At 36.5% G+C, this 24,956-nt stretch overlaps 1 long non-coding RNA gene across 1 annotated transcript in view; it reads left to right on the forward strand.

Annotated features, from left to right (window-relative positions):
- Positions 1-22,716, forward strand: part of LOC140682042 (uncharacterized) — a 46,721-nt gene extending 24,005 nt beyond the window's left edge. The window contains exons 2-3 of the long non-coding RNA XR_012053284.1: positions 17,446-17,511; positions 20,983-22,716. This is a non-coding gene — a long non-coding RNA (uncharacterized lncRNA). The remainder of the gene's footprint in view (positions 1-17,445; positions 17,512-20,982) is intronic.
- The last annotated feature ends 2,240 nt before the right edge of the window (positions 22,717-24,956 follow it).

Below are 24,956 nucleotides of genomic sequence, written 5' to 3' on the forward strand. Positions count from 1 at the left end.
AAGGGCTGCCCGGCCCTCTGGGCTATCGGCCGCTGCTCCCAGCTCTGTGTCAGCAGGGAACTTGCTGAGGAGGCACCTGCCCTCCATCCAAGTCACTGAGGGAGAAGTGAAACAATAGCAGGCCCACTCTTGAACCTGGGGGGTCACTGCTTGTGACAGGCCTCCAACCAGACCCTGTGCCACTCATAACAATCCTCTGGGATCTGCCATTCAGACAGTTCTCAGTTCACCTCACTTATCCAGGCTGTCCCCTTCCTGACTTTGCCTATGAGGTTGTTGTGGGAGACAGTGTCAAAAGCCTCGCTGAAGTCTAGGTAGAACAACATCCACTGCCCTCCCTTCATCCAGCAATCCAGGCAGTTGTTTCACTGTGGAAAGCAATCAGATTGGCCATGCATGATGTTCTTTTGCTGAATCCATGCTGACTCCATCCTGATCTCCTTGTCACCCATGCGGATAGAGATGGTCTCCAGAATGAGGTGCTCCATCACCTTTTCAGGAATTGAGGTGAGGCAGACTTGCTGATAGTCCCCTGAGTCCTCCTTCTTGCCCTTTCGGAAGACTGGGGTAACAGTAAGCTTAATACTGTGTATATGTCTAGCATTGTCAGATGTGTCTCTCTGCATAAGCCAGGAAAAGATAGGTGGTCAAAATAGAACTTACTGTAAGGAAGATAAAAGAAAACATTTCAGAAGTCAGACAGAGAACCAGTCTTCAGACACCTCTCCTGATCCTCCATGATCTTTCAACGATGACCATAAGTAGCCCGCCTATGGTGTTCACCAGCTCTTTCAGCATTCATGGATCCATCCTATCAGGACCTATGGACTGGTTGATGCCAGGTTTGCCTAGGGCTTCTCCAGTCTAATAATCTTTGACCAAGGGAAAATGTTCCTTCCAACATTCCTCTACCGAGGTCTCCTGGTTCAGAGATTCCTGAGAGCTGGTCTTGTCTATTCTATGATTTTAAGTCTTAATATGCTATGATTTCAGGATGTATTAATTGATTAATTCTGTAGAATAGAAAATTTGAGACTAAATTTTATTGTATTAAATTCTTTAATGAACATATGAATAAGGAATATGTCCTCTTTCTGATACTAAGAATCATGCTCATGAGTACTGAAAGTTTAGTATCACTTAATGGCATGCAGAATAGGGAGAATGACAGTATCATCATATGAAGATAGTCAGTTAAATAAAGAATTCCCCTATTGTCAGATCTACATACAGCTAAGCATATCATACAGTTAATTTGAGATTATCTTGACAGCTTTTTGAAGCTTACAGAGTGCTGAGTCATATTTTCTATTACCTCATCTGCAGTATTTAAATTTTTTTTTAACAAAATTATCTTGGTTTTGTGAATAAGAACAAGAAAATTGCACTGGATGCTAACAAAATTCTGATAATTATTTTTCTCATCAACACTGTGCATTAATGACTTAGTAATCAATAGTAAACTGGCCTTTGTTTTGGAATTATCCTTCATCATCTTGAGGGAAAGCTCTCGAGGAGACTCAATAAGGACTCTGTCATGAGTTAATGGAATTTATGAAGAAGGAATTGGGTGCTGATGAAGACTGGAACTGGAAAGAGGAAAGAAAGAACAGGTTAGAACAGTGACTGGGATTTGACAATTGGTCTTGAGGCCAAGACTGGAGAAGGAATCCTCCATACTGCTTCTCCACCTCTGTGTTACAGGAAAGAGATTGCATTAGCAATAGCCTGCTTAAGAGCAAAACTCGGTTTAACACCCTGCCCACATGTTTAGCGAATGAATCAAAAACCCAAGCAAAACAGAAGTCTATGAGGTGAAACATGAGTAGTGCCATCATCAATCTTTGGCTCATTAGGTGCAGAACCCATACCTAGAGCTGGAATTAACGGGTTAAATTTTCCTGGAATTATTGTGTTATTCTGCACAAAGAACAGCAATTTAAAAGCCTTTAATATACTTTTTGCAGACAATTCATGGTATTTACAGGGAATAGAAAAATGTAAAGTTCATTCTTTGCCAAGACCCAGCCTTTTGCTTCCATCTAATCCTACTGTTTCTGACTTTGAGTTTTATTCATTCCTCTTTTGTGCATAGCTCTAAACAGCTGTCTATCTCTTCATCTGTAGACTTTCCCCTCTACTGCTGCTGCCCAAATTACAAACTCAGAAGGAGATCTTTTGCATTTCTGAGAGATGCCTTCTTCCCATGTCTGCATATCCCTATCTAAATCTCTTTCTCTTCAACTTGTTCTCTGACTTCTGAAATGTTTTCTATTATCTTCCTTACAGTAGGTGCTATTTTGACCACTTATCTTTTCCTGGCTTATGCAGAGAGAAGCATCTGACAATGCTACATATATACCAGCTTACTGAATGTAGTCAGCTTACTGAATATATTCTGTTACTAGCTCTAAAAATGCAAAAGGAGATGCTTTGCTTGGCCCATGGTTTGAATATAATCTTTATTGAGAGATTTATTAGATCTGAAAAGATATTAGCTAATTAGTTAGACAGGTCTAACAGTTTCCTTTAAGTCTCCACCAAGCACATGGAAAATCATGTCTGCTTCTGAAAGCTTATAAATTGCCACTTCTTGCAGAGAAAATAATAGATTGCTTCTCTAAACACTATGTGACTAAACCCTAAAGCTTATTGCAGACCAAAATTGTGTCTTCCCAAAAAATGAATCTGATAGTGAATGTCATCCTGGATGGGTGGCAAGTATTAAAGCACAAATTTATGCACACAATAAAATGGTATTTAAATACAGGATTAAATAATGCAGTTTTGTAACAATAATTTATCTTTTGGCTTACTAACAGCATTTTAAAAAACAAGGTTGTAGTATGTTCACATGTGTGTGCTTGTGGCCTTATAATGAACTCTCGGCTTTTTTTTTTTTTTTTTTTTTTTTTTTTTTTTTTGCTGTGTGGTCTGGAGTGTACATTTTCCTTTGCTTGAGTTTATTGAGTACTGTGTAAACAAACACTCTTTTAAAAAAATTGTTCTGAGAACTGTTACATTCTCAACTTTGCAACTGAACTTTGTCTTCTTGAGGCTGTAATAGTATTTGTGATGAGAGTCTATGCAGGAACAAAAAATAAACCCAAACCAAAACAACATAACAGCTTAACTATGGTGACTGCAGGCAGCTGTAACCCCAGTGGAAAGGCATTCCAAGTGCAGAGCACCTGTGGGCAGTCTGTGCTAAGACTTCTTTTGGAACATTTAAATTAATCTGACTCAAATTCTCTCTCTTTTCCACGGGAAATTAATTTCTGTAAGTGAAATGATGGTATTTAAAAGGACAAACTAGAAAGCATACCAAACAAGGAGAATGTATCTGGGTGCAGGCAGGGACAGATGCTCTGTGAGTACACAGGCACATGGAAGCAGACTGAGGCAGCCCCACCTAGGCTTCAGGCAGGTCCAGGGTGGGCAAGGCAAGGCTGGGACATTAACCCAGAGGCAGAGCCAAGGGAGGCCTGGGGGAGGCTGGTGACTGGTACTGCTGCAGCATCAGTGGGACAGGGGCTGGTGGCCCTGGGGTAGGATCCTGGGCATAGCTCAAGTTTTGGAGAGGTACAGCAGCAGGCTGGGCAGTTCTGGTAAGGTCTGTCGGTGCCATGAGGGTCTTGAGAGAATAGAAAGTGGGCTTTAGCTGCATTGGAAATATAAACAAATACATACTAAAATTTCTAGGAGGGAGAAAAATAGTCCAAATGTGTCGCAGTTGAGATGGACACACGACACTTGAGGTTCATCTGGCAGCAGCCAGTTTTGATTGAGTGCAGTTCCCATTATGCAGAGTTACAAAGCCCACATGGCTGGTCCTGACTGGCTGAACTGACTTGCCACTCCTCTCACTGGCCAAGAGCTGCCAGCATCCCCACAGCCTCGGCTGGTCGGGTTATGTGACATGAGGCCTCCAGGCCAGCTCTTAGCCACCTCACAAAGGGATAGTTTTTTTCAACTACCTTTCTTGTAACTACTGAATTTCAGCAGTGAAACGAAATAAAGTATTTTAAAAGCCAGATAGAATCAGTATTCACATAATTATTTTACTCATTTAGAGAGTCATTTTGATCTTAAATTAGGAGTGCATAAATAGGAACATGTATGAAGAGATCAGACAATAATACAGTATGTACTGTGTCAAGTCTAATTATGCAACAAGTTTCTTCATTACAGATTTCTTTACTATGGGTCACAGTTTACAATAAATAGTTCTCTATGGTTGTGGAAAATTTCTATGCAAGCAGCAGACATACATCAAATTTTGCAATGGTGTCTAGCAACTTTCAGTATATGGTATTCTTTACAACAGAGCATTGCAATAAGAGCTTGTTCTACAAGTTCTACATTTATAAAACTTTAGTCACTATACGAAGAAAGAAGTACCTGCTCTCTAGCAATTTAAAAGTTAATCTTAATTCTAACGATACAGTCACAGAGCAGCCCAGGCTGGGAGGGCCCTCAAAAGCTCTCCTGATCATCATGGGAAAGGGAGCCTGGAATATAGAGCATCCTGTCCAATCATATAATGAAAAAACCTTCCAGTGATGAAGAATTTACCATGTCCCTAGGGAAGTTTTTCCAATGAACAATATATCACTATTAAAAAAAAAATAAAAATCATTCTTCTGTCACAATGAAGCCTCCTTCAATGCAACTTACATCTGCTGACCCTTGTCTTCTCCATGTGGCTCCATGAGAAGTGAGAGCCTCTGTCATCTTTGTAGCTGCCTTTGAAGTGACCATCTCCAAAATGTACAAAGGTCATCACCATTCTATGTCATACTGAATATAATCACAGAACAAATTACATCTGTGCTTAGTGAATATTATCTTGGCATAAAAGCATATCTACAATAAAACTAAGTTCTGTCCTAATAAATTCCAAGACAGAACTTCTTCTCTGTTTGTCATGGTTTTATTAACTTCATGCAAGAGAAAAATAAATATTTGATAGTACAAAATGTCCTTAATCAATAAAGTGTGTTCCAAAACACTCAAAAGCTGATGACTGAGTTATGCCCTGGAAATTTTTAGATTAGTCCTTGATTATTATAGCCCCACCCAGCAAAATGAGACATGTTATTTGAGCCACAGTGTCTGTCATTTATTTCATTTTAAACTGAGGGGGTTATTTTCTTCTTAGTGGTAGTGTTGAAATGGTAAAATGGTAATACGGCTTGTTGATGGCTGCTTTGCCCTGTTTCTCTAAAGCTTCACAGAAGACATTAATCTTATGTACAAAATCATGTGCTAAGTTCCAGCAGAAAGTCTAGACTGAAAAACTTCTAGCTTATTTGTTTGTGTTTAGAAAATACCATTATTTTGATAAAATGGAATGCTAATTTAAAAAAGAAAAATCTCTAAAAGGAAAATACTTAAGTGTTTGTTTAAGATGAAACACTTTAGTTAAGTGCTTTTCTGAATTAGGTCATGCAATAAGAAATGAAGATTAACTTGTGTCTATCACCAATGGCTGAGAGCCTGTGCAGTAAATTTAATGTTCTCAAAAGTCTATGACTTGAGCATGTCTGTATTCAAGTTCTGATTCACTCATTACAGCAATGGACAAATACATAATGCACTCAAAGCAATGTGGAAGAAATAAGCTATATACTAGCTACATGCAAAGAAAAATAATATTGGGTGTAGAACTGATATCTATATGCACATAAATAAAATACAGACATCAGGGCTGAAATCTGCTGTTGTAAAATGGTGTGTATCAATGCTTGACAATGTAATTAGAAATTATAGATGGAGGTTTTGATTGCCCTCTATGTCTTGGCATGACAATCTAGGTTCTTGCTACAGAGTCATCCTTTGGAATAGGAAAATTATTTAACAGGGGTTTTTACATAGTAAATAAGCAACAAATTATGTAGATAGAGTTCTTCAAATGCTTTGTTCTCATATAAATTCCAAAGACAGATGTCAAAAGCAGGAGAATTTAGTGTACTGGTAGCATTGTACATACAGTATTAGAAATTATTGCTTAGAAATCTCATAGACTAATACATTTTTATTACTTCTGTGATACATGTTTCACAAGTAGAAAGCATGTCAGACAGATACATGGAAAATCATTCTGGGAGCTATATTGTATATGGCATGCACAGATTCCTATGGGATGTCTTCAATAGAGTTAATTTACTTCCAAGGCTTCCAAGTTACATTTTAAACTTAAACAGTTTCTTACTATTAAAACATCATGCTGTTGAGAGGTGTTATTATTGCAGTCTGCTATATTACTATCACTTCATGGTAAAACATGATGGAGGAAAAAAATTTTGTAGAATAGTCTTAATATCTGTAATATTTTGAACTAAGAGAGAAAACAGTGAAATCTGTGGCATCCAAAATCAGAGAATAAAATTTTAAACTGTACACCATCCATCATGGTTAAAAACAAAATCTCCAAAAATTGTGTCAAACAGATTGTAGTCTCTTTCATGCACTTGAAGTTAAGAATTATTAGTGTTCAAACCACCCCAACTCCAGTTACCTCTAGCAGCTGTAAATGCAGTTAATATTTGACCAATCTGTTTTCATTTCCTGGTCCAAGCAAAAATAGTCCAGTGTTTACAGCTTACAGTTTTTAAAGACTTTTGGCATAGATCATTGTGGTTTCTTCACAGTTTGCAGATGTTCATGCTGAGTTTTTCATTCTCTGAGGAAAATATAATTTATGAAATAACTCAGCAAATATATAAATAGATCATCATGCAAAAAACTACAAACAAACAATACCCCCCCAAACCAACAGACTTTCAGTAGAAGATGCTGATTCCAGTAAAATACTTCCATGAATACTGTAAATAATCACTTTAGCTTTGATACTTACCTACATACCTACATTTTAGTTGCCATATCATAGCATATTCTGATTAATTTATGCAGGCTTCAGTCATCCCACATTTTCAGCTATTCATCCCAGATTCTTTTTTACCTTCAGATTTTACCTTCCATTTCCATTAGCAAGCTACTGTCAGTGTGTAATATAACCATGATCTAATGACAGGATGGTCTAAGCAGAACTTGACTTCAGTAATGTTTTTTATCTGGGCTGTAACTTCTTTGAATGTAGAAGAACAATTTAAAAACTTTTGTTGTTACCTCAAAGCATTATAAAATTAAAGGGAGAAGAGGTCCCTTTGGAAGAGACCTATAATTACCTAGGCCAACTCTGTGACAATACAAGGGCTGACCATAAGATGAAGAACGTTATTAAGTCTCTGTCCAAATGCCTCTTAAACATTGGCAGACTTGGAGTATTGACCACCTCTCCAGGAAGCCTATTCCAGTGTTTGATCAGCCAGTCAGTAAAGAAATTTTTCTTCCCTCACACAGCTTTGAGCCATTTCCACATGTCCTGTTTTTGAAAACCAGGAAGAAGAGCTCAGCAACTCCTTCTCCAAAAGCACAAGAGAACAGCTTTGAAGGTGCACAATATTCCTTTTGGAAATGGAAGTAATAATTAACTTAATCTAATAACTAAAATTGTTCGTCCCACCTTCCCAGGTACCCTGGCATGAGGTATGAAGCTTTGCAAGTGGATCAGAACAATAACGATCATGATGGTTTCAGTGTGGGGGTGTTGTCAAAGTTTAGTCAGCTTACATCCAGCATTAAAACTGCTTCCATGAAGGAAAAAAGCCAGATGGATCATTGTCACAGAAAACTCCCTGATAGAAACAGAGGATCCAACATGTAGAGTGCACCCACTTCCCTTCTCCTCTGGGGCAAAGGTTAAAGATGTGAAGAGAAAGCTTCCTATCCTAGTATGGCATTAATTTTTCACTAGGCTATGATGGATTTTTGAACAAGAAGTCCCAGAACAATCAAAAGAGATTTCAGGGCCTTGAGGTGATTGGTTAAGAAGGACAATTCTCCTCTTAGCCTCCAGTTGCAGAGAATGATGAGAGAAGAAACAGGAAGAGCTACCAGTTGACACCTGACTTCTAAGTTGGTGGCACTGGTAGAATTTTGGTGTTTTTGACAGGTTGGTGTACACGACACCAGGCCAGTTAGTGACACCTGTCTCAAAGTGGGTGAAAAGATCTTTATAGAGTTAGCAGGGTTTAATGAGAGATCTTTAAACTAGGTTTAAAAGCAGAAAGGAATAAACCGCAAGCACACTGGAGACCTGGGGACAGTATGTCTATGTTTGAGGGATGGTGTGCTAGTGAGTTCCTTTGTCTGCTCTCTCAGCGGAGGTAAAGGATGGAGGTCCATTTAGCAGCGAAGACACAGGTGTTATTGATATGTTAGAAAGAACAGAAGAGCATGAGAAGAATCACACAGAAATTATGCCTTCTTCCCCGAAAAAGATGGGGGGTGGGATCAATAGTCCAAGTGCATTTATACGAATGCATGCAGCATGGGCAATAAAGAGATGATGGAAGCCCCTGTGAAGAAGGAAAGCTATGATGTGCCTGCCATCACAGAAACATGGGGCATTACTGAACACCTACTGTGGATCACTCTAAACCCTTCAGAAAGGATAGGCAAGGAAAAAGATATGGTGGGGTAGCCCTATATGTTAGGCCACGTTTCAAAAGTCTAGAGCTCAATGGTAGGGTGATGATAGGGTCAAGTGTTCATGCATAAGTGTTGGAGAGAAGGCCAAGAAGACAGATATCCTGGCAGGAGTATGTTACAGACCACCCAACTAGGATGAAGAGCCAGATGAAATATTTTGTGAGCAGCTGGGAAAAGCCTTCAAGTCACTGACCCTTGTTCTCATAGGGGACTCCAACATACCAGATACCTGCTGGAAATACAACATAGCAGAAAGGGAACAGATCAGGAGGTTTCTGAACCATGTGAAACATGCCTTGATACTCCTCTCACAGCGGGTGAGGAAGCTAGTCAGGGAAGATACCCATCTTCTCCCTTCCTGGAGCCCTCCAGAATATAAGATCATAAAATATGACATCCAGCATCGGGTAGTTGGTCTCTCAGGTTCTGTATCCTATCATCTGTAACAGCAGTTAATACTGCACTGCAGAAACACAGAACAAGGCCCATTCTACAGCTGATGGTCCCCTAACTTCCACGGGATACCAATTCAGTTGTGAAATACACAATTTCTAAGGCAGTTGGTCCAGATCCACATGAAATTTGACTGCTCTAGGGTTAGGAGGCAACACTACTGTTGGAGTTTAGTGAGGTTTAGAAATAATATTCCTCAATTCAGTGCTCCCACCAAAACCATGATGGCACTTGCTCTGCCTCCCACCCCCCTCTACTCCCTACGGGTGGCCAGAAAGGAGAGTTGAAGGCACAAAAAGCATGGCTTGAGATAAAAGCAATTTACAGGAAAAAGCAATGAGATAAGAAAATTAACAATAACAGCAATAACACTAACAACAAAAGTGTAAAAAAGGAAGGACATTTACCAAGCCTGGGGAAATACAACACTGGCAAATGGACCCTACGCAAACCACACTTTTTCCCGTGACCACTGACACCCTTCTTCTTCAAAGTGAGAGTCCCTTTCCCCCACCCCAGCAGTAATGTAAGATGGTACCAAATAACCAGAGGGTCTTGGCTGTGCTCACATGACTTCAGGCCCTTCCTCCTCTTGGCTGCTGTGAAAAATTAGCCCTGTCCTTGGCTGAAACCAGGACACATCATTGTTACTTAATGAGAAAACACAATTTGGTTTTCTCCCACCTTTAAACTTTTTATATACTTCCATCAAATATCCATGTACAATATGGAGTTTTTTGGCATAGTTCTCTACCATCCTGCATTTTGTAAGATCACTTCTGACTGTGTTCTGTGAATATATAGGATTTTCAGACTAGAAAACCAGAGACTAAAGCCACACTTCTAAATAAAGAAAATGTAGGCCCATAATGTATCATTGTACAGCCACTCCTGTCTGACTCAAGTCACAATCCTAATAAAAATATGTAACAGCTCAAAATATTTTTCTATTACTCATCAAAATATTAAAGGAATTATAATGAGAATTATAATTAATGTAGTTCTGATTTCCTGAAAAAAAATATATGTGTATTTTGTAGGCTGTAATCTGGAAATTGTTTTCTAAAATGCCTGTTTGTCTTATTTTCACTGGTATGTTGTTGAAAAGGAAGGCAAGTCTTCTTCACTGCCACACTATAGGAGGAAAATAAATAGTGTGCATTCCTGACATAGACCTTCTGTAATGCAGTCTGCTGATTTGAATGGGAGGCTGGATTAAGTTGGAATTCCTACCTGAGTCACATGCTGCAACCCTCCCATAAGGCTGTTATAATATAGTTGGCTCCAGAACTATATTCCAGGAACCCATACTTGATCTAAAATTAAGTCAGTTAGATGAGATTGGATTAAATGCAACACACAATTAACAAAGATAGATCATGTCCAGCTTAAATACTATATTCTTAGACAGGAAAATTGATTTTTTTTTCCACAGTAGTAAAATATTCTTGAACTAATCTTCCTAGACATCATTAAAGACCTTGGTACACTGCCACATCACTAGGAAAGCTGGGGAAAGTAGAGATTTGTAAAACAAAAAAAAAAGGATTGCTCAAAGGGAAGGATATAGTTGATAATGATGAAAGAGGACCACAAGTTTATTTGTTCAGGAAGAGGTTCCTCAGCAGCCACAGTTAACAGAACTATACTATTAATTTATAAACTAGCTGTACTGTTTCCCTCAGACTCTGCTTAAGTCTTTGCTTCCATTTACAAATCATTAATTCCACATGGGTATGTGGCTGCATTTTGAAGCAAGTGATCACTGAAAATTAAACTCTTAAAAGCCCTGACCAAAGAAGCAGGAGAGGGGAGCTCCACTCAGGTTTTGGTTCTGTTGCGGACTAAGCAGTCCTTTTCACAATGGAGAGGCAAAGTTGACAGCAGAAAACCCCAATTCTTTTGTCCTGGCTAAGGAGTTCCTTTGCCTTGATTTAGCAATTCCAGCTTTATGATTCAGTCCGTTAAGGGGCCAGCTGCTCCTCTGAGGGCAGGAAGTGTTTGATACCCCTATCACCTGAAACTCCTTCTTTTTCCTTTGACTTCTGCCTGAATCCTCCTTTGACAACTGTCTGCGCTGAATTGTACCCCAACAAACATAGAAAATGGCATCCAAATTCACAGTCCAAAGCCTGATTCAGGGTTAAAATAGTTACATATGGCAGATCTTGCCATTCTGTGTGTCAGGAGCTTTCTACCATTATTTCTACTGCAGTTGAATTGCTGCATTAAACACATGTATGAGGCAAAGCATCACTTACCTGAGCCCTCCTTAAGAGTCTTGTGTGCGTCTGACTGTGGGTCCACATAAGTGCCAGGGTTGGACGGGCAAGAAAGTGAGGCAGGAAATTGGGAACAAGCAGACTGGATTTTCAGCAAAGTTGAACTTGACTGCACTGGCTTCACTCCATTACTGTATCTTAGGCCTGCAAATATATCCCTGGAAAGCTGCTGTACTTTCCAGCCACACTGAGTTACTATTAAAAATCTGCAGTGCTGTGGGATAAAATGTGTACAGTGGGTACACATCTTCAGTACAGTGATAAGGGTTGTACCTCAGACCACAGCAGCCTGTAAAGGTTTGTGACATGTCTCTATGGTATGGCTTGGCTACTAGAGATTCTTCACAGAATCTGTGCCTCTAGCAATATTGCCAGTTATGACAGGCACTTCATCTTCAGCCTAAGCAACAAGTGTTCCAGTTACATGTGCCAGAAGGTACTATATGTGGGCTTTTCTCATCACTGAATGGTATGGTTTATATGAATTGATACTGTTCTCTTTCATTTTGGCCTGACTGAATACAGAGGGAAATAGCATTGTCTGCCTCTCCCTGTGCACACATACATGCTGTGCTAATTCAGTTGGAACCTAGGGAGGTAAAAGCATTGGATACCTCTTAGTATAATGCTTGTATAATTATTCTGATAAAATCTGTGGCTATCTAAAATTTTCTATATTCACCAGATGACTTGCTGATTACTATATTTAAATATTTCACCCAAAGTTTTGCTTTGGAAAACTAGGATAAATTTTTATGTATACAGGATAAACAAAACATTTAAAAATAAATTTCCTATAAAATCAGCTTGCTACCTTTGTGAACGGAAATATATTAAGAGAAAGGTAAAAAGCCCATCTCCATGCAACACAGAAGCACAGGCTCTGTGTTGGTACTTTTCAATTGCCAGAGGGTTTTTACATCCTGGTGGCAGCACAGCTCCAATGGTCTTATGAAAACAGAACAGTTAAAAGACACTAAAGATTGTGTGGTGATTGTACAGCAAACTGAATTTTAATATCCCTCACCTCTTGCCAATCTCGGAGAAGTCAGAAGCTCAAAATTCCCCCTTTGTGGGCTAGCAGCAGTCTTGTGTCTTGCTCCTTGTCATACAGTCACGAGAGGAAATCTCTGCCAGACATCTTTGCAGATTTCTGCTTTTATGAAAAAGAGCCAGAAAAAGAGACCTCGCATTTTAAGAGCCACAAAACTGTTAAGGCTTCTTTCACAAAGATCTCTCCATATCTGTGAGATTCTGTAAATGTAAACAGTTTTCTTTGGCCAGGAATTTTCAAGTAAATCTGAAAGTGTCAGTTATACACATGTGAGAAGTAAATAAAACAGTTAAAAATGAGGTCATAATTTGAAGTTATTTTTCACAGTTATTCAATGAAATTTGAATATTTGGAAAAAAACTTCAGCATTTCTCCAACACTATTTTAATATTTAGGTTATAAGGTAATATACTCTATTTCTTATATGCTTATGCACAATATTAGTTACAACACATAAATGCAGTAATTTATCATTAACAGTATATTTTATGTGAAAAGTCTAGCAATTAAACTGTTAATTTTTCTCATAAAAAATGTTCATGCTTTGACAAAGATTAAATAATCCTTCAATACTATCTGTATTTGTGAATATGAATAGGTCATTGTCTTCAAAGTTACTGTTCATGTATGAAAAATTCAACATATGCATGAGCTGATATAGGAACTTGTTGTTAAATAAGTGTTAGGAATGTATTATTCTTATATTGCAACATCAGTGTGTCCTGGATAGAACTGGAGAACATTTCTATTGCTATGAGGAGCATTTACTCCCTGCATCTTACCCTGTAATAGTTGTGTGGTAATGTAGAAGATAGCCTGTAATGTAGTCAATCTTTTAATTTTCATGAAAATAACCTACACAAAAGTGATATATTCTACAATATAAAAAACCTAGAAGTCATTAAATGTTAAAGCCCATATTTCATGAATCCTGTACTGCACACTTAAGGTGGTAGCTATGTAATATTTTTTTCATTCAAAACTCATTTTCTTCAAACAAGTTAGTCCTTTATAAAATCAGAAGATGATCACTGAATGCAGTTGACTTTTGCTAAATAACTACATTTAATGCAGAATTCCTAAGTTTGGCCATATATGATGTTGTAAGTGTTTGAGGTTACATTTTTGAATCCTATGCACCCACAAACTGAGATTAAAAAAAATAGGGACATTGAAAAGAAAAAGCTGAAAATCATTTATTAGATTACTCTACATTTGGACTTTTTGCTTGTAAGAATCAATCAATATTGCAACACCACATAGCGGAAGCAGATTGCACAGTTATGGCAGGTAATTTCATTAGTATAAGAAATAATTCCAATATTACAGGCAATTTAGATGGGTGCTATTACGGTATTTTGATCTCTAAAAAGGGGCTGCTATTCCTCATATCTGACAGAGTTTGAGATCTTCCAAAACAGTTCCTAGACCATTGTTACAACTAAATATAAATTAGACATGATCTTTTCAGCTCTAACTAGCTGACTTCCCTTAACTGCAATAATCCCTTTCCATCAGTGCTTTGTAATGCTTTGGAATAAAACTTTGTGGAGACTCAGTACCACCTTTCATTCCAACACATTCAGCTTCCATTGACTTCAGTGGGAAATGAAGGGCAACAACTTTGCTAAGAATGGAAGTTGTAAACATTACTCATCACATTTTTTTCTGTTCATACAATTCTACAGGACACATTAAGATACAGACGACTGTGGTTCTGAAAGCAAAAAGAAAACTAGGTGTTCGAAGGCAAATACTGCCTGCCTGGCTCTTTCAAATCACTAGATCAAATTCTGGTCTTGGTGCAATCATAATTATAGGATTGCTTTCAATTTATGGAGGAGTACCGGAGGCAGGAGTTTGTCCCACTGAGATTACTTTGTAGGCTGAAGTAGCAACACATCAAGATTAGTAGACATGGAAAAATTTGGCTCACAAGAGAAAAATCCTTAAGATTTATTGTCTGACTGAGGAAAGTAAGAGTGCATAGAATGCCTGATTACACCACAAAAAGGATGTTAAAAGTCTTATGATTTCTATTTTTCTGTTTTATATATACAAGGCCATAAGAATCCTATGTTAAATAGAAAGTAAAGTGAATATTACTAAAAAAGTTTCTTTGTCCTAAAGTGTCATCCCACCTGTCCCAGTACATCTGTATGTGTATCAAACAACTGTTAACACTGTCTCTCAGGTCCCAGAGTAAAATGCGTTACAGGGAAAGCTTAGTAAGTTACAATATAATTTTTCAGCTGTTGAAAAAAGGTGTGTCGTGATTCATATTTCACAACTGCAGTAAAATTAACTGATAGCTATACTCAGCCCAATCCTGGAAAGTTTAAGAGTCCTAAATTTCTGCTTTTCTGTTGAGGTCATTTGGAGTCTAGAGTTAGCTGAGCATTTTGCAATCAAAATAAGAGGAGAAAAGTAGGTCTTTCCTCACTTCTCAAGACCAGGGCCAACAGCCAATAACATCAAACTGGTCGTGCCATCATTAAATTAAGTCCAAGACACATCAATATGAAACATGGTGCTAGTGAAATTTGCTCAGTATTACATGATTTGTGTCTGTTTTTCTAACTTTAACTTTGGAGGTTTCTTGGATAAATGGCAAGACAGGGTATGAAAGAAGCTTGTTTTCTGCATCCCATTGGAAAAGAATCAAAAAGAATCATCTATGTGAACTGCTGTTACAATGGTAAAAAGTTTCTCAAAGTACTTTATTTGCAAAATATTTATGTAATCTCTAAAAAAATAAAAAGGAGGATTATCTTAATCTTTACATCAGTTCTTATTTTAAAGCAAAAAAAGATTGTCTGCTTTTGGAGGATAACAAAATTTGACAATTTTCATCTGTCTAATAGATGTAAGTTTTCTCTTTTCTTTCAACGCTCTGAAGGAACAAGATCACAGCTGGACACATTTTCTGAGGACTGTAAATTCTTTACTGAGAACTCTAGGGCTGCAGCCTTGTTATTTCTTTACTTCCGCTGGAATATTCCACTCTACTGACACTTAAAAGCTTCTTTCCACTTGTCGCTCATCCAGTCACACCTCAAGGCCAAAAAGGTTCCTCATTCAAGAGTTTTGTCTCAAGTAATCTCCCTATTCAATGACTGAAAGGCAATGTTGAAACAGCCCTATGCAAACGGGCCATTTCTTTATTAGTGGTCAACCCCTTATCTCTCACCTCCCAAATTATGGGCATCATCTTGATTTCCTACAGGTTGAAAAGAAACAAGCGTTTCCATAGGATTTCAACCTGACTTTTTCCTAGGAAGCTTGATTTCTTTGAGTGTCAAGCTCCCTTTGAATAATGTTTTAATGGATCACTAAAATCGTATTCTGTTGCTCTGAAAAATTCAGTATCTACCAGAGAAAACCGCAAATAATTCCATAACATCTCAAAAATATGAGAATATTATTATATTAAAATTAAATAAATATTTAACATAGAAGATGAATGTTCACCTGAAGTCTGAGCCTACTTTCACAAAATTTAGATTCCTAAGTCATCCATTTTGTCTGTAAAGTTACTAATGTGAAAAAAAATTACTGCTGTCACAAGACCCCCACTAATAACTTTACCATTAATATTCTTATTATTTCCTTACAAAATAATATGTTACCATGTCATCCAGGTTTCTGCCCCCTGTATGTATTCAGAGTCTTAGACATGAACAGAAAGGCAACATCAAAGAGAAACTCAATTACTTTCTTGCAATCCAAACACCATACAGACATGAAAATGGCTGTACCTTATAAAATATGAAGTCAAGAAAGTAAGAAAATGCATCATATTTATAACCAGAATAACTTGTATTTGCAGAGATGCAATGAGGCACTAGTCAAATAAAAAACTCACATCATGGCAACTTAGCATCAACTCAAAGGAAAACAATCAGGTAGTCAGATATCTATACACTGATACATATCCAGACAGAATTAGTTATGATGGTTTGCTCATTTAATGATTCCCAAAGCCTTCTTTATTTTGTAGCTTCTAATAACCTTTTAAAAAATCTCTTGGGACATTTCTTTAAATAAGTAATTTCTTTCTGGGAAAATGAAGAAAAATGGTACATGGTACAAATACTGCAATCAGGAGGAATATTACTCATATAACCCAACTTTGATGTTCTTTCAGCTTTTTATATAGCTTGTATCTTTCTTTGACAAAAAAGTCTCTTAAATAACATTATTCCAGCCTGGTGCAACATGACTCCCAAGAAATCAAACAAATAAAAGCAGTGAAAGAAAGAGTTACTAGTTAAACTTACATACTTAATAGTCTAGCCTTATCCATTCTTTTAAAAATGTAGGGGTTAGCACCTCTTGCATCATAATCATTATGGTATTTTAGTCATCTTAACCCATCCACTTAATTTAGATATGTCTTGTTATCATTAGAACTTCCATACTAAAATACTTTATAGTTATCAACAGCCAAGAGCAGGAGCAAAGAGTCAAATTATTGCTGGCTCTTAATATTTCAATCCATTATGATGCAGAAAAATTAAATGTTAAATGTAATAATGCTTGTAAAAATATGGCCTAGCTGCAGCCTGCTCTACACTAAGGCTCTACCTAGTCCATATTGGTAAAGCTATACAGATAACAGAAATTACTTGAAAGAAAATTCGAGTGTCAGCATATTTGAGTAGAATTCACTACTCAATGAATAGAGAGAGAGCAATGTCTTAAGACATTGTCTGAGAGAACAGTCCTCTTAATTTTTTTTCTATCCCTCCTCATCAAATAGGTTGAGTAATTTCAAATAATTCCTTTATGAACTTGAGAGGGAGTAAGGAATACAGAGATAATCTCCGCACAGTATGACCCCCCCTTCTAACTTCAAGATTTCATGATCCCTAAAATAAGATGTAATTTAAAATAAGACCTAGGCTCATTGCCTGGGTCTCTTTAGATCAGAGGCTGCTGGTCCTATTGACTGGTCCCAAAGTACGTGTGATGGTTTTCCTGATATACTCAACTGTCTGCCAGGGACTGAGCTTAGGCCACTAAACTAATTTAATGTTGGAGCTCAGGTTCAAGTAATTTTTAACAACATTAACATATTTCATGTATTTTCTCTTCAAGGGGAGAAAAAACACCAAACCCGTAAGAGGCTAAAGCAGAATAGTTTCTATACCATAAGGATATAAGGTAATCTTAAATATGATAAATGTATGATCTGCCTATGACTTGCTGTCAATTACAGAATTTATCTTATATCAGATGAAACAAGTTTAATAAACCACTAAAGTGTTATAAGGTATGCTTTCTACCTACATGAATTATGTATCTATCTGCAGCCAAATGTACGTGTTCTATCACTCTGAATATTAAATACAAAAACTATGTTTAAATAATGTGAAGAGTCTGATTTAAAGCAACAAAAGCCAATAAATTCAAAGTTTATGCTGGCACTCTATCCTTAACTCACAAAAATTGTTTCAAGCAGGTATAATGGCATGAATTACGCCCCTCTTATATTTGTATTTCTACTACCATATTTGAATTTTCTGAGTTCTGTTAGTATAAGTCTCTCCATGAGTGTCTTTAAATAGAGTTCTAAAATGTAATTTATTAGCTTTGTTTCTATTTTTGAAGACAAAAATATGCCTTATAGAAAATTTAAAAGGTACGTTTTTTTTGGCTGAGGATGGAATAGCTCCCTTGGAACTATTTTAGTTTGTTTAATACACAATGTGAATGCCTAAAATATTTATTAATTACTATTAACTTTGAATTATTTTCAGACAAGATTGTATCAAGTCCCTCAGAGCTTTTCTGATCTCTTGGGTTACCATAGATCTGGCCAGATATTTACTATGCTCATTAAATAATAATTGTTCTAAAATTTGTAGAATCTTAGCAATATAGACAATAGCAAAGTGAATATCTGCAGTGTTTGTTTCAAATACTGTGTTGGGTTGTAGCTGTTTTGCTGTTTCTGTCTTTTTATATGTGATCACATACCTGTAATAGGACTTATGAACCCAAAATAAATTCTACCCAAATAGGAACCACCTGAGAATTGTATGTAATAATTTTTGGGGAGAAAATCACCAAATTCTTAGAATGGTTCACACAAAGTGTAATTTTTATAGCTATGTCAAGGCTGTTAGCCAGGAAGTGCCTGTAAGTGCTTGGTGAAAGGTTGAGAATGAAGCAAGTTTTGTGTCTCAGTACAGCACATAAATGCAAATCTCAACATGTAGGCACAGATAAGACAGACTTAAAATGCCATCTTAGTTCCTCCAGAGAGAAGCATGGCAGCTTGGCAGCATAGAATGTATCAATTTATTAAATAAGAGAACTTGTAGGATAGTATAAAAAGAATCTCAGACTTGGAAACTAAGTTGTAAGTTTCAAAATTAATTCCAATATTTTAGGAAAGTCACAAAATAATGCTCTCTCTAAAATTTCTCATCTGCAATAGAGGAATACTTACTTGTTAGGGAGTCTCAATGTTTATGTTTGTTATTGCTGCTATAGCAGAGAAAAATACGTACTACATGTATGCAAAATTCTATTATCATATACTTATTACTTATAAGTTTGTATGTATGTAAAAAGTGGGTTTTTAGGTTTTTATTATGGACAGCTGTTTCTAGCTTTCCCAGTGTTTTCTCAGTAGCTGAATCCCTGATTAGTGGTCTGTGTGCATTAATTGAGTTAATTTGATCTGAACTATTATCATGCTAGACTGCAAATCTGTTAACTAAAGAAACCTCTTGAAATTACACTAGTAATTTTCTAATGCATGTTCAGAAAAAGCCAGTCGTTATTTCTCTTCAGTTTAGTTATACATCAAGTGATTTTCACTGTGGACATTTTTCTTCTTCATCTTCAGGTGAGAGAATACAACAGCACTAGTGAATGTGGAAATGTCTCAATACCCGTTTTCATATTGTTAATCAAAATCAGTTTTATTCTGTTGTTCTGAAGTCTGCACATCTGAAATATGTGTAAGATAACTACATAAATTTACACTTTTAAACATTTTATGTACGAAGTATAAATGTGTATTTTCTTCTAGACCTGGTTCTTGCATGTTAATTTTTATGATTCCTATGATTCAAGACTCTTCTATAACTAAGAATTAGTACACTGTCCATGGAAGTTGTTAAAGATCACATCACAGCCAATTGTCATAGGAAATACCAAACAAAATTAATAAGAGTAACAGAGCACTCCTTGTATGAAAATTACAAAATTTATTTTGTACAGGAATTGCAAAGGCTTTGGACAAGTCTCTGTGTCTTGCACTTACAGGTGTTTTGACTTGCATGGATACAGTATACAGATGCTATTTCAGACTTAGTTCAGAGGGTCATTGAGATCAATTGACAATTTAATTCCTATTGCATTAACACGGTGGTGTTTGTGGCTATATCAGATGCTCTTCATCAAAAGAATAATCATTTAAATCACTGATTAACTGTGGTTTTGAGTGCAGATCCATAACCTAGTGCTAATGTTTCACTTGAAAAAGACTATATTATTAAATATTTCAAGTGAAAGCCCACTTACTGGTACTTTTCCACTTAGAGCAGGAGGGTCTATCAATGTATCTACTTGGCTAATGTAATTTAATAATTATGTAATACTACTGTATGTTTAAAAATCATTCATAAACTTATGCCCACAGAGAAAAAACCCAATCATTAAAGTTGAGCAGCTTTGTTTAATTGATTATAAGCCACATGTACGTATGTGTATATGATACTACACAGTTTAGAACAAAGTATGTGTTTATGACTACATGAGCATCTCTTTAAAACAAGTCAGATGAGAAAGGAAGAATACCTAATACAGAGGTGTAAAGATATCAAAAGCAGAAAATATCTAAACAAAAAAAATTCACAGTTTTATAGTAAAAGAAAGTGTAATATAGCAGGTAAATGATGGTGGCTATGTGATTTTAATTAATTTAAGCAATTTATGTCTCAAGGATTTATTAATTTCCTTTTTAATCTTTAAAGAAACATGAAAAGGAAAATCTGTATGTGGCTCTGAATAGTACAACTCACTTTTCAGAATGGTTTGGGATAAATTCTTTTACTGCTGCAGCTGATTGTCAATGGAGATTCATGTTTTAGCAAACAGTAACCAGAAACCAGAAAAAAGGTAAAAAAGGAACAATGAGTATTTGTTCTGTGTTTTATGATACAGAAAAAAAAAAAGTCTTTTAGGTCTTGTTTTGTTTTTAAATACATTCTAATTCTTGTGGGTCTTTGAAAAACTTATGAATTTCAGTTAAAAGGTTAAAGAAACTATTACATTGATGGAACCATAAGCTGAGAAGTTAAATAACTGAAGGAAGGAAATACCTCCTAATTGTACGAATACTGCCTGTTCATGCCTACCTTTAAACAAGTAGGGTTTAGAAGTCATATCTTTATAGATCCTCCAGTGAGCAGCTTTTGTTAGAAAAAAATTCTATATAAACCTGTGATTACTCAGCGTTCCTGAAATATAGGTCACCTTATTTACATGCATAAAATGAAGGCTAGTAATATGAATACTTAGGATTTTTCTTAAATCTGAATATCTTTGGTTTCCAAAGTGAAGAGTGATTGTTCTTATCCAATATTTTTAAAACCTTTATCTTTTTGTTCTATTGATTAGATGCCCCTGAAGCTGTGACATATAAATCAAAGAGAGGAGCTCTAAGAAGGACATCATTTAAGCTGCTGGAATGCTTTATGAGATATGAAACGCTGCTGTAGAATTCAAGGTAGCTAGTATTTGGATACTCATATCTAGAAAGTCTTCACAATGAGGTTTTGTGTGTACAAAACATGCTAGTGAACTGACAGCGTATCCAGATTTAGGAAGGTGCAAAAAAAGTATTGATATAGTTTATGGCTCCAAGATAGGAACCTTAAAACAAAGAAAACTCATGTTCTAAGGGATTCTAGTTGAGTACTTGGAAATGATAGGGTTCTAGCTGCCATTGCACTTACTGGCCTATCCCCGTTTTGGTGATATCCCTTATCCCTTTTCAAGCCTCCTTTTTTACACTAGGCTCTTCTCTCTAGTATCTCTCAGTTCTGTTAACAGGATTAGTTTTTCCCATTCAGGAAGAACGGTTGCCAGTTGAGAGCAAAATTATGAAGATAGAAGCTTTAATCTGACCTTTTAAAATGAAGGAAAAACTCCATTCTCCACAATCCACCTGAAAACATGAAGTTCCAGTTGAACTGATGGAATTATGACACAGCTTGATGACCAAACAAATTCTGTACAATTGATGAGCTTGATTTTTTATTTTAATTTTTTAGAATATGTTTTTTAGCATATGCTTTCCTGATGGATATCAATAGGAAGTACACTTCTGACCATTTTCATAGTCCCTAAATCTGGCTAGGAATCCTTTATCTGTAAAGGATTATGCCTTTTCAGGATGCCTGAAAAGGATGCCTTTTCAGTCTTGGGAGTAAAGAAAGATATGCAGGTTTCAGAAGGGGAAACTCTTATTCAGAAACATCTGGAAATTATTGTTTCAGCATCTGAGGTCTTGTGTGGTGTACAACACAGCAGGTACAATTACGTAGAAGACTTTTGCTGTAGTCTAGGTAGGATTGTGTGGCTGATGGTGCTAAATGAAACGAGGGTTAACAACCACAGTGCTGAGTGGGGAACTGGACAAGAAAGACTCTTGGTTTCTTTTCCGAAGGATACAAATAGGTACACTTGGTACTTTATGTTCTTAAGACCAGACATGAAACAAAAAAAGTGAACCAAATACATTATTAGTATCTGAGAAAGGCAAAAAGTTGGCTTGTTACTCTCTCCAATGCAGTAAACAGATACTTTTTTCTCCCCCTAATCTCTCCTTGGACACTTCAGTGTCCTTTCAATCCAGTGCTGCTTTAGCTCAGCTGTTACAGCTTTGTGGCTTTCACAAAGGCGTGTTCATCTCATTCAAGCTCCTTTTACTTGTTTGGCACACAAAAATAAAGAAGAGACATAGATTCAATTCCCATGACTAGGCCAATACACAGGAGGAACTTAAAATAGCATTCAGCTAATTAAACAACAACAACAACATAACCAAACCCTAACAAACAGTAAAGCAGAATTTACCAGAATAAGAATTTCCTGTATTACAGTGAGATGCTCTCTCAGACAATCCTGTGTGTTTACCTAAATACTAAAAAGGTAGTGCTAAAATTGTCATGAGAAATGCAGATCCCGCTAATTTGCTCTGAACAGAAATGTAGTCAAAAATAGTCTACTAATTAAGATTTGTCTAATGATCTGGATGCAAAAAAAACCCAAAAAACAACCCAAAACCTTCTCTTTCCTATATACAATTATTGTTAACTAAAACTGAATTGGAACAACTGATGTGCTAACAGTATCTTTTAAACAGTGGTGGGACACCCCTGCTGTTTTCTTGACAGGGGGTGTGGGGAGGGAACCTTTGAATCTGTAGTTGTACAAGTTCGGCTTGTACAAGGGAACAGCATAAGAACATGCAATCCAAAATCCAGTACAGACAAAGTTACCTATCTTTCTGTTACCTTAATGGGTTGTAGATAGTAGCACAAGTTACTTGCACTTACCTTTTGCGGGACAGAGTACAATCATTCCAAAGTGTTGCAGCAACAGTATGTATAAAAAAAAAACCAAAATCAAATCTACTGTGAGAAGTCTACTGTAGTGTTTTAACACGAGAGTCCAAGATACTAAATGAATGACATTGTGTTTGAATATTTAGCTACATTATTAAAGAAATTTAAAAGTAGTTTTGGTAGCATACCAAAGTTTCTTTCTGTCCATATAAGCTAGACATTTGCAAGTTATTTCCTCCGTTATCATAATAATTAATAGTTGAATAAAGAAAGAAATAGTTATAAATTATTTTTATTTTTCCTTGATATGCTTCAGTTTATTAACTTGTTTGGGTAATTTATATACCTGAGTTCTTAAAAACCTGTGTAATTTTAAATGCTGTCATATACATGACCAAAACAAAAACATTGATGTATAACAGAACCCATTAAAAACAGAGAAAAACAAGAGCTGAAAAATGCCTTCCTAACCTCATCCTTAGTATTATAATGGTTATGAAAACACTGAGACAGAAATTACAAAGTCACTTGGATACCAAAAAAAGAGTAGCATGCTCATTGTTACTTTTCTTTCTGCAAGACATTGATCCTGACAAGAACTTTGTGAATTTTCAGGACTCAGGCATGATTTTCCAAACATTTGATAGCATGTAGATACATAATTATTTAAGAAAGAATGGTTATAACCCATTATGATTTTGAGGTTTTAGCACTTTATACTTGTGGTCAGGTCTAAATACTGACATAAAATACAAGTCTGAGGAAACATGCAACCTTTGATTGGGACATCATGCTCATCTGGAAAGTGTCTGTCATTTGAACATTAATCATACTCCAATTATGTTGTGACTCATGATTTACTCTAGGCAAAAGACAAGAAACAATACTGAACAAATTCCTGAAGAAACAAACCAAACAGGAGCTGAAACATAAAGTAAATAAAGCTTTTATTGCCTTTAATAGTTTTCTGTGCTCTTGAATCTGTTTTTTACTTAACATAACACTAAACCATATATTTATTATTTCCACTCACCGATTTAAAGGAGGTGATACTACTACTACTATTGTTGATAGTGAAAACTGTTGTATTAACATTACTGCTGTTAAACACAAATACTTTAAAATTTTTAAGTTAAAATTGCATTTAGATAAATATGTTTGGCCTTAAATCATAAGATTTGAGCATTTGTGGTGTATATTGGGATAGAGCCCCTCAATCAAACTGAATGCTTTGTCAGCTTACAGATCGTTGATATAGCTCTGTCATGTCATATATTAATTATATGTGCTAAAGTATCTCTTGATATTAATCACTATTAATAAATAGCATTTAATTAATGCTATTAATAAAAAATGCTTGCTTTAGGGACAGCATAATAAAGAAACTGTGCAAGACTATCATTGCAGAGACTTTATTATCAAACATGGATTCTTGTTAGAGACACTGTGTTTACTGCTCATACTTTCGAGAAATCAGAGTATTTTTGAAATCCACTAATAAAACAAGAAGATATTACTACTATTAATAGATGTTAGTAGCAAAAAATACATTGTTATCTTTAAACCTATTGGGTAACAATGGGTCAGCTTTGATGGTGACAGCTTTATGGACATTTATGAAAGAGCAATTGAAATTCTAACTAACCCTTAGTTCAAAGAATCACAGAATGGTCATGCTGAAAGGGACCAACAAAAAGGTAATCTGGTTCAATGCTCCACCTCCAGCAGAGTCAGCCCAGAGCATATTGCACAGAATTGTACCCAAATGGTTCTTGACTATCTCCAGGGATACTCCACAGTCTCCCTGGGCAACCTAGCGCCTGGATCCATCCTCTTGCCACTGTCCCTTCAGATATTTATAGACACTGATGAGGTCCCCTTCCAGTCTTGCCTTTTTGAGGCTGAACAGGCCCAGCTTCCGCAGCCTTTTCTCCTAAGAGAGATGCTCCAGTCCCCTACATCACTCTCCTCTGGACCAGCTCCAGCAGCTCTGTGTCTCTCTCGTCCTCAGGAGCCCAGAAC

The sequence above is a fragment of the Taeniopygia guttata genome, chromosome Z, assembly GCF_048771995.1.
Source record: "Taeniopygia guttata chromosome Z, bTaeGut7.mat, whole genome shotgun sequence".
NCBI classification, from domain to species: Eukaryota; Metazoa; Chordata; class Aves; order Passeriformes; family Estrildidae; genus Taeniopygia; species Taeniopygia guttata.